This window comes from Arachis hypogaea, chromosome 13, assembly GCF_003086295.3.
Source record: "Arachis hypogaea cultivar Tifrunner chromosome 13, arahy.Tifrunner.gnm2.J5K5, whole genome shotgun sequence".
Taxonomy (NCBI): domain Eukaryota; kingdom Viridiplantae; phylum Streptophyta; class Magnoliopsida; order Fabales; family Fabaceae; genus Arachis; species Arachis hypogaea.
Genome location: NC_092048.1, coordinates 104888847 through 104898505, shown reverse-complemented (window position 1 = coordinate 104898505; position 9659 = coordinate 104888847). Strand labels below are relative to the sequence as shown.

Here is a 9659-nt window from a genome sequence, read left to right as displayed (position 1 = left end):
ACTTTCGTCCCTCTAAACTTCTGCTTTCCTGTTGTCTTCATCCAATCAATCCTACTCCTTTCTATGGATGGCTTTATGTAAGGACATCACCATTGTCAATGGCTAATTTTGATCCTCTCTGGAAAATGGTCCGATGCGCTGTCACTACATGGCTAATCATCTGGAGGCATCACCGTTGTCAATGGCTGCATCCCATCCTCTTGTGAAAATGGTCCAAATGCTGTGTCACAGCACGGCTAATCATCTGAGGTTCTCGATCATACAGGAATAGGATTCCCCTCCTTTTGCTTCTGTCACTACGCCCAGCACTCGCGAGTTTGAAGTTTGTCACAGTCATTCAATCCCGGAATCCTATTCGGAATACCACAGACAAGGTTTAGACTTTCTGGACTCTCATGAATGCCGCCATCAATCTAGCTTATACCACGAAGATTCTAATTAGGAGATCCAAGAGATACTCATTCAATCTAAGGTAGAACGAAAGTGGTTGTCAGGCACGCGTTCGTGGGGGAATGATGATGATTGTCATGTTCATCACATTCATGTTGAAGTGCGAATGAATATCTTAGAAGCGGAATAAGTTGAATTGAATAGAAAAATAGTAGTACTTTGCATTAATTCATGAGGAACAGCAGAGCTCCACACCTTAATCTTTGGAGTGTAGAAACTCTACCGTTAAAAATACATAAGTGAAAGGTCCAGGCATGGCCAAGAGGCCAGCCCCCAAAACGTGATCACAGGATCAAAAATACAATCCAGGATGTCAAATACAATAGTAAAAGGTCCTATTTATACTAAACTAGTTACTAGGGTTTACAGAAGTAAGTAATTGATGCATAAATCCACTTCTGGGGCCCACTTGGTGTGTGCTTGGGCTGAGCTTGAATGTTACACGTGCAGAGGCTCTTTCTGGAGTTGAACGCCATGTTGTAACGTGTTTCTGGCGTTTAACTCCAAACAGCAGCGTAGAACTGGCGTTCAACGCCCTTTTACGTCATCTAAACTCAGCCAAAGTATTGACTACTATATATTGCTGGAAAGCTCTGGATGTCTACTTTCCAACGCAATTGGAAGCGCGCCATTTTGAGTTCTGTAGCTCCAGAAAATCTATTTTGAGTGTAGAGAGGTCAGAATCCAACAGCATCAGCAGTCCTTCTTCTACCTCTGAATCTGATTTTTGCTCAAGTCCCTCAATTTCAGCCAGAAAATACCTGAAATCACAGAAAAATACACAAACTCATAGTAAAGTCCAGAAATGTGAATTTAACATAAAAACTAATAAAAACATCCCTAAAAGTAACTAGATTCTACTAAAAACATACTAAAAACAATGCCAAAAAGCGTATAAATTATCCGCTCATCACAACACCAAACTTAAATTGTTGCTTGTCCCCAAGCAACTGATAATCAAATAGGATAAAAAGAAGAGAATATACTATAAATTCCAAACTATCAATGAAACATAGCTCCAATTGAATGAGCGGGACTTGTAGCTTTTTGCCTCTTGAATAGTTTTGGCATCTCACTTTATCCATTGAAGTTCAGAATGATTGGCATCTTTAGGAACTCAGAGTTCAGATAGTGTTATTGATTCTCCTAGTTCAGTATGATGATTCTTGAATACAGCTATTTTATGAGTCTTGGCCGTGGCCCTAAGCACTTTGTTTTCCAGTATTACCACCGGATACATAAATGCCACAGACACATAATTGGGTGAACCTTTTCAGATTGTGACTCAGCTTTGCTAAAGTCCCCAATTAGAGGTGTCCAGAGTTCTTAAGCACACTCTTTTTTTGCTTTGGACCTTGACTTTAACCGCTCAGTCTCAAGTTTTCACTTGACACCTTCACGCCACAAGCACATGGTTAGGGACAGCTTGGTTTAGCCGCTTAGGCCAGGATTTTATTCCTTTAGGCCCTCCTATCCACTGATGCTCAAAGCCTTGGGATCCTTTTTATTACCCTTGCCTTTTGGTTTTAAGGGTTACTAGCTTTTTGCTCTTGCCTCTTGGTTTTAAGAGCTTTTGGCTTTTTCTGCTTGCTTTTGCTCTTTTTTTTTCGCCTTTTTTTTTCTACAAGCTTTGTTTATTGCTGCTTTTTCTTGCTTCAAGAATCATTTTTTATGATTTTTCAGATTATCAGATAACATGTCTCCTTGTCATCATTCTTTCAAGAGCCAACATATTTAACATTCTTAAACAATAACTTCAAAAGACATATGCACTGTTCAAGCATTCATTCAGAAAACAAGAAGCATTGTCACCACATCAATATAATTAAACTAAGTTCAAGGATAAATTTGAAACTCATGTACTTCTTGTTCTTTTGAATTAAAACATTTTTCATTTAAGAGAGGTGATGGATTCATAGGACATTCATAACTTTAAGACATAGTTACTAACTACTAATGATCATGTAATAAGACACAAACTTAGATAAGCACTTAACATAGAAAACGAAAAACAGAGAATGTAAGAACAAGGAATGAGTCCACCTTAGTGATGGTGGCATTTCCTTCTTGAGGAACCAATGATGTCCTTGAGCTCTTCTATGTCTCTTCCTTGTCTTTGTTGCTCCTCCCTCATTGCTTTTTGATCTTCTCTAATTTCATGAAGGATGATGGAGTGCTCTTGATGTTCCACCCTTAATTGTCCCATGTTGGAACTTAATTCTCCTAGGGATGTGTTGATTTTCTCCCAATAGTTTTGTGGAGGAAAATGCATTTGAGGCATCTCCGGGATCTCATGGTGATGAGCTTCATGCGTCTCTTGAGATCCATGAATGGGCTCTCTTGCTTGCTCCATCCTTTTCTTAGTGATGGGCTTCTCTTCCTCAATGGGTATGTCTCCTTCTATGAAAGCTCCAGCTGAGTAACATAGATGGCAAATAAGATGAGGAAAAGCTAGCCTTGCCCCAGGGGAGGGCTTTTCGGCTATTTTGTAGAGTTCAAGAGAGATGACTTCATGAACTTCTACTTCCTCTCCAATCATGATGCTATGAATCATGATGGCCCGATCCACAGTAACTTCAGATCGGTTGCTAGTGGGGATGATGGAGCGTTGGATGAATTCCAACCATCCTCTAGCTACAGGCTTGAGGTCCAGTCTTCTTAATTGAATCGGCTTACCTTTGGAGTCAATCTTCCATTGAGCTCCTTCCACACATATGTCCATGAGGACTTGGTCCAACCTTTGATTAAAGTTGACCCTTCTAGTGTAGGGGCGTGCATCTCCTTGCATCATAGGCAAGTTGAACACCAACCTCACATTTTCCGGACTAAAATCTAAGTATTTCCCCCGAACCATGGTGAGATAATTCTTTGGATTCGGGTTCTTACTTTGATCATGGTTTCTAGTGATCCATGCATTGGCATAGAACTCTTGAACCATTAGGATGCCGACTTGTTAGATGGGGTTTGTTAGAACTTCCCAACCTCTTCTTTGGATTTCATGTCGGATCTCCGGATACTCATTTCTCTTGAGTTTGAAAGGGACCTCAGGGATCACCTTCTTCTTGGCCACAACATCATAGAAGTAGTCTTGATGGGATTTGGAGATGAACCTTTCCATCTCCCATGACTCGGAGGTGGAAGCTTTTGTCTTCCCTTTCCCTTTTCTAGAGGATTCTCCGGTCTTAGGTGCCATCAATGGTAATGGAAAAGCAAAAAGCTTATGCTTTTACCACACCAAACTTAGAATATTACTCGCCCTCGAGCAAGAGAAGAAAGAATAGATGAAGAAGAAGAAGAAAATATGGAGGAGAGGGGGGAGGGGTGTATTCGGCCAAGAAGGGGAAGAGAGGGTTGTGTTGTGTGAAAATGAAGAAGAATGGAGGGCTTTATATAGGGAAGGGAGTGGGGGTAAGGTTCGGCCATAAGGGTGGGTTTGGGTGGGAAATTGATTTTAAATTTTGAAGGTAGGTGGAGTTTATAAAGTAGGTTTATGGGGAAGAGTGGATGGATGTGAGTGGTGAAGTAGTGATAGGGAAGAGAGATTGAGGTGATTGGTGAAGAGTTTTGGGGAAGAGTGTTTATGGGATTGTGTGAAAGAGGGGTGAGAAGAAGTGAGTGGAGGTAGGTGGGGATCCTGTGGGGTCCACAGATCCTGAGGTGATCCTGTGGGTCCACAGATCCTGAGGTGTTCAAGAATTTACAACCTTGCACCAAATTGGGCATGCAAAATGCCCTTGCACACAACTCTGGGCGTTCAGCGCCAGATTGGTGCTTGTTTTGGGCGTTGAACGCCCATTTGTTGCCCATTTCTGGCGTTGAACGCTAGAACCATGCTTGTTCTGGGCGTTCAGCGCCAGCTCTTCTCCAGGGTGCAATTCTGGCGTTCAAACGCCCAGATGCTGACCATTTTGGGCGTTCAGCACCAGAACCATGCTCTGTTCTGGCGTTGAACGCCAGCTAGATGCTTCTTACTGGCGTTTAAATGCCAGTAAGGTCTTCCTCCAGGGTGTGATTTTTCTTCTGCTGTTTTTGATTCTGTTTTCAACTTTTATATTTATTTTGTGACTCCACATGATCATGAACCTAATAAAACATAAAAAACAATGAAAATAAAAATTAGATAAATAAAAATTGGGTTGCCTCCCAACAAGCGCTTCTTTAATGTCAATAGCTTGACAGTGGGCTCTCATGGAGCCTCACAGATGTTCAGACCATTGTTGAGACTTCCCAACACTAAACTTAGAGTTTGGATATGGGAGTTCAACACCAAACTTAGAGTTTGGTTGTGGCCTCCCAACACCAAACTTAGAGTTTAACTGTGGGGGCTCTGGTTGACTCTGTTTTGAGAGAAGCTTTTTATGCTTCCTCTCCATGTTTACAGAAGGATGACCTCGAGTTTGAAACACAAGGGAGTCCTCATTCAATTGAAGGACTAGTTCACCTCTGTCAATGATGCCAAGGCATCATAGGCTAGTTTCACTAGCATTTTTCTGTTAGTTTTAGTTGTTTTATGCATTTTCTTGAGCTTAAAGTAACCAAAAATGGTTAAATGAAGAACAAAGTAATGAACCATCCAAACAATATGATTTTGATACAAATTCCATGAGTTTTAGTTATATTACTTAAATGCTATGAATGAAAGATTTCTCATGAAATTTTGCAAGACTTTGATGCAATTGTTTGGATGATTTCAGGGAAGAAGAGGCTAAGCAAGGAAGCAACAAAATCAATAAAGGAAGCTTGAATATCACATGTGGAGTTTAAGTTCCAGTTTAAGCCTAAACTGGAGCTTAAACGCCAAAATCATGAAGGATAAGAAATGCTGGGATTGAAGTTTAACCTCCAGTTTGACCTCAAACTGGAGGTTAAACGCCAGAATGAAAAGCCTCACTTAAGGAGCATTCCACGTTTAACCTCCAGTTTGACCTCAAACTGGAGGTTAAACGCCAGAATGAGTATGCCACCCAGGGAGGAGTTCCACGTTTAACCTCCAGTTTGACCTCAAACTGGAGGTTAAACGCCAGAACCAGGAAGAGTACCAGGGGCCATTCCACGTTTAAGCTCCAGTTTGACTCAAACTGGAGCTTAAACGTGTTCGATAGTTTTCTCACTCCAGGGTTGCTCTCTCCATCTCCACGTTTAACCTCCAGTTTGACCCCAAACTGGAGGTTAAACGTGTTCGACACCTCCAGGGCCACCATTCCAAGCTTCCACGTTTAACCTCCAGTTTGACCTCAAACTGGAGGTTAAACGTGTTCGACCTCCAGTATGCCTACACCCCTTTCCACGTTTAACCTCCAGTTTGACCTCAAACTGGAGGTTAAACGTGTTCGACCTCCAGGATGCCTCATTCCTTTTCCACGTTTAACCTCCAGTTTAACCTTAAACTGGAGGTTAAACGTGTTCGACTACATTACTCTCCAGGGCTACCATTCTTCCATTTCCACGTTTAAGCTTCAGTTTAACCTTAAACTGAAGCTTAAACGTGCTTCTACAAATGGCCTCACTGGAAGTGTCTGGCGTTTAAGCTGCAGTTTAAGCTTAAACTACAACTTAAACGCCACTCTTGAAAAAGGTTTCTGGGCCAAAAATATTGTGATTTAAGTTAGTCTTTGAGCACAATTATTAACTTAAGCTACTTTGGTATGAAACCCAATTGAATATCATGGTTTATGGGATTGGGCCTGAAGGATTGATGAGTTTGAAATCTCAATTTATTGAGTCATGTGTCATTATTTGATTATCACTAAGTTGGCTCAATAAATGTTACAGGACTTGGATCAACAACCTCATCAAGATTATGGATCATAAACCCAAGGCAAAAGGAAAGCAAGGAGAGGCCTCAAAGCCCAAGAAGCACAACTGAAGCTCAATATAGAAAGTGTATAAATAGGATAGAAGTTAAGTTAGAGAGGACTTTTACTTTCACTTTTAGCTAGTTTCCTTTTCTTTGTAATTGAATTCAGAGCTATGATTCACTAAACCCCCTTCATTGGGTTAGGGAGCTCTATTGTAATTCAATGAATCAATAATAGTTTATCTTCTTCTTCAACCTTTTCTCTTGAATTTTGTTAGAAAGCTTCTCGATCTAATTCCATTGAGTAGTTGTCTTGGGAAAGAGACTACTCATACTTGGAATCCTTCGGAGCCTTGGGAAAGGAATGGAGGATTCATGCTAGAGAAGCTTTCTCACAGTGGATTGGATTGGGGTTTGGATGGATATTGTGACATGTAATCCTACCAAATTGTGGTTCATGAAATTGTGTGGTATAATCAGTGATCAAGCATCATCTCTTCTTATGAACATTTAAACCAAGGGATTGGGAATTTGTTTGTTTTTAGAGAGCATTGGTGAGCCAAGGAATTGGGATCCAATCATATAAGATTGCCAAGCAAAATTCAATGAATGCATTGGTTGAGGAAGAGATTTACATGTTTTGATTCGGAGATTTCAATATCTCCTAAACCCAATGAATTCCCCATTTCTGATTTCCACTTTCTCTTTACATTCTGCAATTCAATTCTTGCAATCATCCCCATTCCCTTTTAATTTCAGCAATTTACATTCTGCTCTTTAATTCATGCAATTTAAGATTCAGCCATTTAATTTTCTTGTCATTTACTTTTCCCGCCAATTTTACATTCCGCAATTATCATCTCAAATCTTGATTCCGCTCAACTAGAACACACTTCTAATCCGAATTGCTCACTCAACCAATCCTTGTGGGATTCGACCTCACTCTATTGTGAGTTTTTACTTGACGACGATAACCGGTGCACTTGCCGGAAGGAATTTTGCCGATCGTGCAATTTCCTAAATCGTAGCATAACACATTTATGCGCATCAAGTTTATGGCGCCGTTGCCGGGGATTGGTTTTCGATTGACAATTCTCAAATTGGAAGCTAACTAGATTGAGCAATTTTCTCTTGCTTTGTTAATTCTGTTCTAGATACTTGTTGAATTTTAATTTCTGCACTTGGTTACATGCTTCCCTTCTTTATGCCTTTAAATCCATGCAACTAACTCACTGACTCACTAACTGTTTGATTTAATTCCTCAATTGATCTAACCATACTCTTCCATTAACCAAGAGTATTTTACTTGTTTGTGTTTGAGCTGTGTTCTTGTATGACAGGTAGGAGAGGAGGGACATCAACTCCTCCATATACCGAACCGGAAAGGACCCTTCATAGACTTAGAAGGGAAGCAAGAGGGAAGAGAGTAGTGGGAGAAGAGGAATCTGAAGGAGAATCTGAGGACAATTTTGAGGAAGCTCTAGATCTCAACATGGATAGAGAAGTTCACAACCATGAGAGAGCTGATGGAAACAATGCCATTCCTGAGAGGAGGGTTCTTAGTTCATACATAAACCCAACCTCTGGGAATTGTGGTAGTAGCATCCAGAAACCACCCATTCAGGCCAACAATTTTGAGCTCAAGCCACAGCTAATATCATTGGTAGAAAATCATTGTTCCTTTGGAGGAAGTGCTAACGAAGACCCAAACCAACATCTCACAAAATTCCTGAGAATTTGTGACACTGTGAAGTCCAATGGAGTCCAGGAAGATGCCTATAAACTGCTCTTGTTCCCATTTTCACTTAGGGACAAGGCAGCTAAGTGGCTGGAATCATTCCCAAGGGGGAGTCTAACCACATGGGATGAGGTGGAAGGCAAGTTTCTGGCACGTTTCTACCCTCCACAAAAGGTCAATAGGCTTCGATCTGAGGTCCAGACTTTTAGACAACAAGATGGTGAAACTCTCTACGAGGCATGGGAGAGATTCAAGGACTTGACAAGGAAATGCCCACCAAACATGTTCCATGATTGGGTGCAATTGCACATCTTCTATGATGGGCTCTCTTATGAATCAAGGAAGGCTGTAGACCATTCATCAGGAGGTTCATTGAACAGGAAAAAGACCGTGGAAGAAGCCATTGAAGTGATCGAGACAGTGGCTGAGAATGAGTACTACTATGCATCAGAAAGGCACAACACTAAGGGAGTCATGGAGCTGAACCATGTTGATACAATTCTAGCCCAAAACAAGGTGTTTGCCAAGCAACTAGCAGAGCTTACCAGGCAATTAGAAACAAAGCAAGTGGCTGCAATACACACACAAGATCAAGAGGAAGTAGGCATTGAAGGAGGTGATTGGGATGAGGTTAACTATGTGGGAAACCAACAAAGGCAATCATATGATCCACACTCCAACACTTACAACTCAGGCTGGAGAAACCACCCAAACTTTGGGTGGGGAAACCAACAAACCCAACCACAAAACCACAAACCTTACAACCACAACCAACAAAACAATTCCACATACCAAAACTCCAACCAAAGATCATACCAAGCCACACAACACACTTACCCCCAATCATCATATCATGGCCAAAATAATCAACATACCCAACCTAATCCGAACCAACAATTTCAAGATCAATTAAACCGGATGGAAGGAATGCTTGCAACCATGAGCCAAGACATAATTGAATTGAAGGCTTTTAAGGAAGAAGTAAATTCTAACTTGCAAAACCAAGGAGCTGCCATCCAGAAGCTAGAAAATCAAATTTTGTATTTGACTAAGCAAGCCCCTGGGACAAGCAGTTCTCATGCTGCCAAGGCTATTGCAAGGGAGGAATGTAAGGCCATAACCCTCAGAAGTGGAAAGAATCTAAAGGAGATTTCAAGGGAAACCACAGAGGATGAAGCAAAGGAAAATGTGAAAGACAAAGAACAAGGACAATCTGTTACACCGTTTGCAACAAAAGAAAAGGAAAAAGAGGTCTTGAAGCCTTACACACCTAAAGCACCTTATCCTCAACGTTTGATGAAAAGTGAAAAGGATGGCCAATTCTCCAGGTTCTTGGAGATTTTCAAGAAGCTTCAAATCAACATTCCCTTTGCTGAGGCAATAGAGCAAATGCCACTCTATGCAAAATTCTTAAAAGAATTAATGACCAAGAAGAGAAGCTGGAGAAATGAGGAAACTGTGTTGTTAACTGAAGAATGCAGTGCCATCATTCAGCACAAATTGCCTCAGAAATTGAAGGACCCAGGCAGTTTCCAAATCCCCTGTATTATAGGAGAAGTCATGGTGGAGAAGGCCTTGTGTGATTTAGGGGCCAGCATCAATTTGATGTCACTAACAATGATGAGAAGAATGAAGATTGAAGAAGCCAAACCAACAAGAATGGCCCTCCAATTG

General features: G+C 41.1%; 1 non-coding gene across 1 annotated transcript; it reads right to left on the bottom strand.

Annotated features, from left to right (window-relative positions):
- Positions 1-8165: 8165 nt before the first annotated feature.
- LOC112739790 (small nucleolar RNA R71) lies at positions 8166-8269 on the bottom strand. The gene has a single exon (XR_003170729.1). It is a non-coding gene; the product is annotated as a small nucleolar RNA R71 (small nucleolar RNA).
- Between the last annotated feature and the right edge of the window lie 1390 nt (positions 8270-9659).